The following is a 10,000-nucleotide window of genomic DNA, read 5'->3' as shown; positions in this document are numbered from 1 at the left end:
AGAGGGAAGAGGGAGAGGAGCGAGAGGTGGCAGCAGCTAGGGCTGCAGCACCTCTGTTTCCTGCAGGTGGAAACAGAGGAGATGTGTGGGGCGTTCGAAGAGGAGAAGAAGAAGAAGAGGAAGAGAAGAGGAAGAGGAAGCAGGGGAAGAGGTTGTGATACCTCTGTTTCCTGCAGACGAAACAGAGGAGAGGGTGTGGGTGACGTCGGGGAGAAGAAGGGGAGGAAGGAGAAGAAGAGAAGAAGAAGAAAGGGAGGAAAAGGGAAGAGGAGAAGAAGAGGGAAAAGAGAGGGAAGAGGGAGAGGAGCGAGAGGTGGCAGCAGCTAGGGCTGCAGCACCTCTGTTTCCTGCAGGTGGAAACAGAGGAGAGGTGTGGGGCGTTCGAAGAGGAGAAGAAGAAGAAGAGGAAGAGCCTCTGTTTCCTGCAGACGAAACAGAGGAGAGGGTGTGGGTGACGTCGGGGAGAAGAAGGGGAGGAAGGAGAAGAAGAGAAGAAGAAGAAAGGAAGGAAAAGGAAGAGGAGAAGGGAAGAAAGTAGCTGCGGCTGCGGTTGTGGCAGCTGCAGCTGTGGCAGGGAAAGAAGAAGAGAAAGGAAGAAGAGAAAGAGTAGGAACGAGAGAAGGGAAGAAGGAAATAGTGCAGTGGAAGGGGGCTGCGGTTGTGACCGCAGTTGCGGTCGTGGCTACGATTGTGGCAGCGGCAGCGACGGCGGCTGTGGCAGCTGTGTTTGGGAAAGAAAAAGAAGGAATGAGAGTAAGAGAGAGCAGGTGACTGTGCCTCGATGTTCGACACGTGATGTAGTTACGAAAAAAGGAAGAAAACGGGAGCACAAAACGAAACAGAGAGAGGACACGGAGGAAAAGTAGAAAGATTGGATTGGCACCTTCCTTGGATATTCAGATCAAAATATTTGAAAGGCAAGTTTCCCACTTGTTTCGATCCTTTCTATTGCAAGTTCCCTGTTCGTTTCTCCTATAATTGCTCTGATATGTCTTATTGCAAGTTCTCTGATCGTTTCTCCTATAATTGCTCTGATATGTCTTATTGCAAGTGTTCTAACCTTTTCTATTGCAAGCTTTCTAATCTTTTCTCTTGCAAGTATCCTGATCGTTCCTCGCTGCCATTTTTATCTCTACATTTGCTTTGAATATGAGGAACTTTGAATTGTTCTAGCCTTGCATTTGATATATCTCCTGTTTAGACGTAACGATTCGAATCTGTGCAACTTCTGAGATTCTGACCTTTTGATACCGAGCTGCCTATAAGTCTTTGTGGAAACTCTGATTTGTTCAAAACTGATTTCATTGGAAACTGATCTCGTAGACCTTTCCTTGATATATGGATTGAAAGATTTGGAATCTAAACACCTGCCCAGTTATCTGTTGAATCTGACATTATGAATTCTGCCAACAAAGATTTTGTTCTACGACACTTGCTTACCAAATTATTTGTAACTCTCTCTGTTGGACAGTTCAATTCATATGAAGCCTGTCTTATCTGAAAGTATTATCCAATGATTATTTCTGAGTAAATTGGAGCACGATTGATAGTTTGAATCATTTGTTCAATGTGCCTTTTGTATTCTGCCAGAAATCGAGCTTTGGTCGATTTCTCATATTCTGGTTTCATTCCTTTGGAAATTGATATCCTTTAGCTTTCTCATTCAATTGAGCTTTATATTACTGCTTTGAATTCTTGTATGCTCTTGTCCTTAAAATTATTGCATTCTTGAAAACTGTTGTGTAACGTTTATGCTATATCGTATTGACTCATATAGGCACATGTATACCCTATTGTTCCGCATTTGCTTTCGATATGTGCCTATTCCAGTTTCATTCCTTTGGATATTGAATTCATCTAACCTTCCTATTTTGAATTGAGCTCAGTATGAATGCTTTGAATCCCTGTATACTCTTGCCTTCATTTCATTCCAAAACTGAATACTTTTGTGAGAGATTTGTTCCTTGCATCATTGTTTTGAAAAGGCACATGTACGTTTGGTTGTTCCGCGTGTGCTTCCGTTATATGCTGCTTATTGTTGAAACTGCCTTCTTGTACTCTGGTGTGTGGGATATTGTGAACCTTTGCCAGAAATGGTAAAGGGAGTTGTGAACCTTTGCCAGAAATGGTAAAGGGAGTTGTGAACCTTTGCCAGAAATGGTAAAGGGAGTTGTGAACCTTTGCCAGAAATGGTAAAGGGAGTTATGCATAGAGCCTGCGATGCTCTGCCGGCCCCCTCTGACTTCACCTAGACGTGGGTGGATGGAGCTCCCAGACGTGGGAGACTTTTGTCAGGTGGTCATTCAGAAATGGATGAATCACATTCTGACTGAGATCCCACTACACCCTCTATATGTTTGATGTGACATCCAGAGTTTTGGTGAGTTATTTCTGTTCGTGCTCTGGATAAGTATGATATGATTGCAACGTCAAGGACGACGTTTGAGCTTCTGTACGACATATGAGTTTGATATGCTCTGAAATGCTTCATTCACTATTGAGTTTGCTTCGTAATGTTCCATAGATCGTTGATGTGTTCTGGAACATTCTATCTGCCATTGATAAGCTCCGATATGTTTCCTTTGTTACTGATATGCTCCAATTACTCTGTGCTCCATTTGCTATGAACTGATATGTTCTGAAATGTCCTATCTGCCATTGATAAGCTCCGATATGTTTCCTTTGTTACTGATATGCTCCAATTACTCTGTGCTCCATTTGCTATGAACTGATATGTTCTGAAATGTCCTATCTGCCATTGATATGCTCCAATCACTTTGTGCTCCATTTGCTATGAACTGATATGTTCTGAAATGTCCTATCTGCCATTGATTTGTTCCAATTACTCTGTGCTCCATTTGCTATGAACTGATATGTTCTGAAATGTCCTATCTGCCATTGATATGTTCCAATTACTCTATGCCCCATTCCTTATGGATCAAATATGTTTTGAATGACATGATACGTATGATTTGGTATCTATTGAGATGGTATCCTTGAGAATTCTTGTATTCTGCCTTGCATTATGATACCTTACTCGTTTGAAACCGTTCCTTTTGTTCTGAATATGCTTTGTCACTTGCTGAGCCGTTTTTGGCTCACTCCGTTGTTATATAAATCTTTCAGGTCAGCTTGTCACTCTTCGAGATGTTTGATTTGGGCTGAGGCAGTGGATAGCTATTCAGAATAATGGGCAAGTCTGGTTGGTTATTACGATATTGTTGTATAAGTATGTCTTGTATATAATGAAATGTTGTCGATGAACCGAAATGGATATACTGTGTCCAAGTGTTAGGAGATCTCTCTTATTTGGAATTTCAGACTGTTAAGTCTAATTTATGGTGATATGAACTTGTGGTGAATAGTTGGAGTTCTGATTGTATAATTTATTTAGCTTGTGGATTTATAAATGTTGTTCATTTTTTTGTCAAGTTGGCTTGGGTTGCCATAAATGTGAATTATCGAGTGATGTGATATATGATTTTAAACTGCACAGGTTTTATGGATGTAAATATGAATAGAATGTTTTTCAGTGTCCTCAAACGTTAGTTTGGATCCTGGATTGGTTTGTGATGAAAATTTTAAAAATCATGGATATTTTGAGGGGCGTGACAGAGGTGGTATCAGAGCATTGTTTGAGGATTACTGAAATATTTGATATGTTGACGTGCAAAATATATTGAGGTCTAATGAACTATAGTGATCGGTGGAAATTTTCTTTGATGCATTTTAGGAATCTGGGATGACGAGGACATTTGGTCCTCCTATTTCATATTTATCTGATTAATTAAGAGGAATGAAAGGATTGATTTGGGATATTGAATCAGAGTGGCGCAGCAGAAGCATGGTGGACCTAATTTCATTGGTGGCAGAAAAATGGATGATACGAATAGAGAAGATATTCGATGTACAAAATTGTTCTGATGATCAAACGATTTCTTTTGCCACCTTATATCGGATGTAGAGGCTGATCATTAATGGGAAAAATGAAAAGAATTTTTGGGGATCAGTGGCAAGATGATAAGGACAAGTTACCAATAAAAATATGATTGGAAATGAATCAGAAAGTAATAACAAGAGGGTCAAGGCATTTGGATTTGAAATGGGAAGTCACCATAAAAGACTTAATCATGTGTGAATTGCAGGTTAAATTATGAAACAAGTTTGTGTTTCCGGGTGACTAGAGTCTATTTTGCTTGTAGAAAGTTAGATCATAAAATAAAAGTTTGCCCTTTGAACAAGAAGAAAGAGTCACTGCCTCCTAAATCATCAGCCCATGTCAGAGTGTATGCTATCACTGAATATGATTCTAAGACTTCTGAATTAGTGGTCGAAGGTATTATGCATGTTTATGAAAGAATGCAAATATTTGTTCGACCATGGGTCCAATCTACGATTTGATTCGTAATATTTTGCTTATCACTTGGGTATTCAACCTAGACCACTGTATTATGTGGTATATGTAAGTACAATCATTAGAGATTCTTTGATAACGAACTTGAATCTGGTCCTCTTGTCTGATTTTTATTGGAGAACTTGAACTTTTGCTGATTTAGTTCTCCTAGAGATTTGGAGTTATGATATTATACTTGGTATGGATTGGCTATCTTCTTATCATACCAGTATGGATTGGTATATAACCAATGATCACTTTTTGTATATTTGATCAGCCGATCTTTTATTTTGAGAGTATTGGGACATGATTTATCTCTTTGCCTAATGTATCCCAGGATGACTTGCTTGGATTATCTCCAAATGTGATCTTGCTTTTGATTTGGTCCTTTGGACAATCCTAATATCTAAGCCTCTCTACAGAAAGATATCATTTGAGTAAGTGGAATTGGAAAAGCAACTACAAGGATTATTAAATGAGGATTTTATTTGGCTTAATATTTCATCATGGGGTGCTCCGGTGTTAGTTAAAAAGATGTATGGAACATTGAGGCTTTGTAATGATTACAGACAGTTGAATTAGGTGACCATCAAAAATGAGTATTTTCTGGAGTAACGACTTGTTTGATTAACTGTAGGGTGCGCAAGTATTTTTAGAAATTGATTGAATGTCGGGTTACCATTTATTGAGGATCAAGGAGGAGAATATTTCGGTCACTCTTGGATAATTATGTCATTATATTGTATTGATGAAATTATTTGAGAGTAGGAGGAGGAAATAGAGATATCATAATCCTCATCTTTTCATCGATTGAGCTATGATCAATTTAGAGGACTAAATTTTCTTTTAAGGAGGGGAGAGTGTAATATCCCTCACTTTTAAAAATTATTAATAAAGATTTATATGTAAATTGGAGGACCTATATGTAAATATAGAAATTACAAGGACTAAACTGCTAAGTTGCAAAAAAGAAAAAAAAAGGGAAAACCGAAAATTCGGTATTATCCCACCGCCTCCCACGCACTCTGTTTCTTCCAGAAACAGAGAGAGCGGTGGGGCGTGAGGACAAGAAGGAGAGTGGTAGAAGAAGAGAGGAAGAAGAGGGAGAAGAGAAGAAGAAGAAGAAGAAGAAGAGGGAAAAGAAGAGAGGAGGAAGAAGAGAGGAAGAAGAGGGAGAAGAGAAGAAGAAGAAGGAGAAGAAGAAGAAGAGGAGGTGGCTGCAGCGAGGGCTGCAGCGAGAAGCTGTGGGGCGTGGGGAGAAGAAGAGAGGAAGAAGAGGGAGAAGAGAAGAAGAAGAAGAAGAAGAAGAGAAGAGGATAGCTGCGGCAAGGCTGCAGCGAGGAGGTGTGAGGGGTTGGGGAGGAAAAGGGAAGAGGAGAAGAAGTGGGAAAAGAGAGGGAAGAGGGAGAGGAGCGAGAGGTGGCAGCAGCTAGGGCTGCAGCACCTCTGTTTCCTGCAGGTGGAAACAGAGGAGATGTGTGGGGCGTTCGAAGAGGAGAAGAAGAAGAAGAGGAAGAGAAGAGGAAGAGGAAGCAGGGGAAGAGGTTGTGATACCTCTGTTTCCTGCAGACGAAACAGAGGAGAGGGTGTGGGTGACGTCGGGGAGAAGAAGGGGAGGAAGGAGAAGAAGAGAAGAAGAAGAAAGGGAGGAAAAGGGAAGAGGAGAAGAAGAGGGAAAAGAGAGGGAAGAGGGAGAGGAGCGAGAGGTGGCAGCAGCTAGGGCTGCAGCACCTCTGTTTCCTGCAGGTGGAAACAGAGGAGAGGTGTGGGGCGTTCGAAGAGGAGAAGAAGAAGAAGAGGAAGAGAAGAGGAAGAGGAAGCAGGGGAAGAGGTTGTGATACCTCTGTTTCCTGCAGACGAAACAGAGGAGAGGGTGTGGGTGACGTCGGGGAGAAGAAGGGGAGGAAGGAGAAGAAGAGAAGAAGAAGAAAGGAAGGAAAAGGAAGAGGAGAAGGGAAGAAAGTAGCTGCGGCTGCGGTTGTGGCAGCTGCAGCTGTGGCAGGGAAAGAAGAAGAGAAAGGAAGAAGAGAAAGAGTAGGAACGAGAGAAGGGAAGAAGGAAATAGTGCAGTGGAAGGGGGCTGCGGTTGTGACCGCAGTTGCGGTCGTGGCTACGATTGTGGCAGCGGCAGCGACGGCGGCTGTGGCAGCTGTGTTTGGGAAAGAAAAAGAAGGAATGAGAGTAAGAGAGAGCAGGTGACTGTGCCTCGATGTTCGACACGTGATGTAGTTACGAAAAAAGGAAGAAAACGGGAGCACAAAACGAAACAGAGAGAGGACACGGAGGAAAAGTAGAAAGATTGGATTGGCACCTTCCTTGGATATTCAGATCAAAATATTTGAAAGGCAAGTTTCCCACTTGTTTCGATCCTTTCTATTGCAAGTTCCCCTGTTCGTTTCTCCTATAATTGCTCTGATATGTCTTATTGCAAGTTCTCTGATCGTTTCTCCTATAATTGCTCTGATATGTCTTATTGCAAGTGTTCTAACCTTTTCTATTGCAAGCTTTCTAATCTTTTCTCTTGCAAGTATCCTGATCGTTCCTCGCTGCCATTTTTATCTCTACATTTGCTTTGAATATGAGGAACTTTGAATTGTTCTAGCCTTGCATTTGATATATCTCCTGTTTAGACGTAACGATTCGAATCTGTGCAACTTCTGAGATTCTGACCTTTTGATACCGAGCTGCCTATAAGTCTTTGTGGAAACTCTGATTTGTTCAAAACTGATTTCATTGGAAACTGATCTCGTAGACCTTTCCTTGATATATGGATTGAAAGATTTGGAATCTAAACACCTGCCCAGTTATCTGTTGAATCTGACATTATGAATTCTGCCAACAAAGATTTTGTTCTACGACACTTGCTTACCAAATTATTTGTAACTCTCTCTGTTGGACAGTTCAATTCATATGAAGCCTGTCTTATCTGAAAGTATTATCCAATGATTATTTCTGAGTAAATTGGAGCACGATTGATAGTTTGAATCATTTGTTCAATGTGCCTTTTGTATTCTGCCAGAAATCGAGCTTTGGTCGATTTCTCATATTCTGGTTTCATTCCTTTGGAAATTGATATCCTTTAGCTTTCTCATTCAATTGAGCTTTATATTACTGCTTTGAATTCTTGTATGCTCTTGTCCTTAAAATTATTGCATTCTTGAAAACTGTTGTGTAACGTTTATGCTATATCGTATTGACTCATATAGGCACATGTATACCCTATTGTTCCGCATTTGCTTTCGATATGTGCCTATTCCAGTTTCATTCCTTTGGATATTGAATTCATCTAACCTTCCTATTTTGAATTGAGCTCAGTATGAATGCTTTGAATCCCTGTATACTCTTGCCTTCATTTCATTCCAAAACTGAATACTTTTGTGAGAGATTTGTTCCTTGCATCATTGTTTTGAAAAGGCACATGTACGTTTGGTTGTTCCGCGTGTGCTTCCGTTATATGCTGCTTATTGTTGAAACTGCCTTCTTGTACTCTGGTGTGTGGGATATTGTGAACCTTTGCCAGAAATGGTAAAGGGAGTTGTGAACCTTTGCCAGAAATGGTAAAGGGAGTTGTGAACCTTTGCCAGAAATGGTAAAGGGAGTTGTGAACCTTTGCCAGAAATGGTAAAGGGAGTTATGCATAGAGCCTGCGATGCTCTGCCGGCCCCCTCTGACTTCACCTAGACGTGGGTGGATGGAGCTCCCAGACGTGGGAGACTTTTGTCAGGTGGTCATTCAGAAATGGATGAATCACATTCTGACTGAGATCCCACTACACCCTCTATATGTTTGATGTGACATCCAGAGTTTTGGTGAGTTATTTCTGTTCGTGCTCTGGATAAGTATGATATGATTGCAACGTCAAGGACGACGTTTGAGCTTCTGTACGACATATGAGTTTGATATGCTCTGAAATGCTTCATTCACTATTGAGTTTGCTTCGTAATGTTCCATAGATCGTTGATGTGTTCTGGAACATTCTATCTGCCATTGATAAGCTCCGATATGTTTCCTTTGTTACTGATATGCTCCAATTACTCTGTGCTCCATTTGCTATGAACTGATATGTTCTGAAATGTCCTATCTGCCATTGATAAGCTCCGATATGTTTCCTTTGTTACTGATATGCTCCAATTACTCTGTGCTCCATTTGCTATGAACTGATATGTTCTGAAATGTCCTATCTGCCATTGATATGCTCCAATCACTTTGTGCTCCATTTGCTATGAACTGATATGTTCTGAAATGTCCTATCTGCCATTGATTTGTTCCAATTACTCTGTGCTCCATTTGCTATGAACTGATATGTTCTGAAATGTCCTATCTGCCATTGATATGTTCCAATTACTCTATGCCCCATTCCTTATGGATCAAATATGTTTTGAATGACATGATACGTATGATTTGGTATCTATTGAGATGGTATCCTTGAGAATTCTTGTATTCTGCCTTGCATTATGATACCTTACTCGTTTGAAACCGTTCCTTTTGTTCTGAATATGCTTTGTCACTTGCTGAGCCGTTTTTGGCTCACTCCGTTGTTATATAAATCTTTCAGGTCAGCTTGTCACTCTTCGAGATGTTTGATTTGGGCTGAGGCAGTGGATAGCTATTCAGAATAATGGGCAAGTCTGGTTGGTTATTACGATATTGTTGTATAAGTATGTCTTGTATATAATGAAATGTTGTCGATGAACCGAAATGGATATACTGTGTCCAAGTGTTAGGAGATCTCTCTTATTTGGAATTTCAGACTGTTAAGTCTAATTTATGGTGATATGAACTTGTGGTGAATAGTTGGAGTTCTGATTGTATAATTTATTTAGCTTGTGGATTTATAAATGTTGTTCATTTTTTTGTCAAGTTGGCTTGGGTTGCCATAAATGTGAATTATCGAGTGATGTGATATATGATTTTAAACTGCACAGGTTTTATGGATGTAAATATGAATAGAATGTTTTTCAGTGTCCTCAAACGTTAGTTTGGATCCTGGATTGGTTTGTGATGAAAATTTTAAAAATCATGGATATTTTGAGGGGCGTGACAAGCCCTGTGCCACCCGGGGGGTTCCAGGGTGCTGAGATGGCTGACGTTTTGCTCCGCTCTCGACGGTCACCGCGCAATGCAAGAACAGGCCAAAAACTGGCCAAAACGGCCCAAAAACGGGCCAAAACTGGCCATTTTTGGCTGCGCGAGCGAGCGGCGAGCGGCGGACAGCGAGCGAAGCGAGAGGCAGCACCGTCCCTGCTATACGAAAGCCCCATCCAGCCCTGTGCCACCCGGGGGGTTCCAGGGTGCTGAGATGGCTGACGTTTTGCTCCGCTCTCGACGGTCACCGCGCAATGCAAGAACAGGCCAAAAACTGGCCAAAACGGCCCAAAAACGGGCCAAAACTGGCCATTTTTGGCTGCACGAGCGAGCGGCGAGCGGCGGACAGCGAGCGAAGCGAGAGGCAGCACCGTCCCTGCTATACGAAAGCCCCATCCAGCCCTGTGCCACCCGGGGGGTTCCAGGGTGCTGAGATGGCTGACGTTTTGCTCCGCTCTCGACGGTCACCGCGCAATGCAAGAACAGGCCAAAAACTGGCCAAAACGGCCCAAAAACGGGCCA

This window comes from Musa acuminata, unplaced genomic scaffold (genome assembly GCF_036884655.1).
Source record: "Musa acuminata AAA Group cultivar baxijiao unplaced genomic scaffold, Cavendish_Baxijiao_AAA HiC_scaffold_1126, whole genome shotgun sequence".
In the NCBI taxonomy this organism is placed as follows: Eukaryota; Viridiplantae; Streptophyta; class Magnoliopsida; order Zingiberales; family Musaceae; genus Musa; species Musa acuminata.
Note: the sequence above shows the minus strand (reverse complement) of the source record.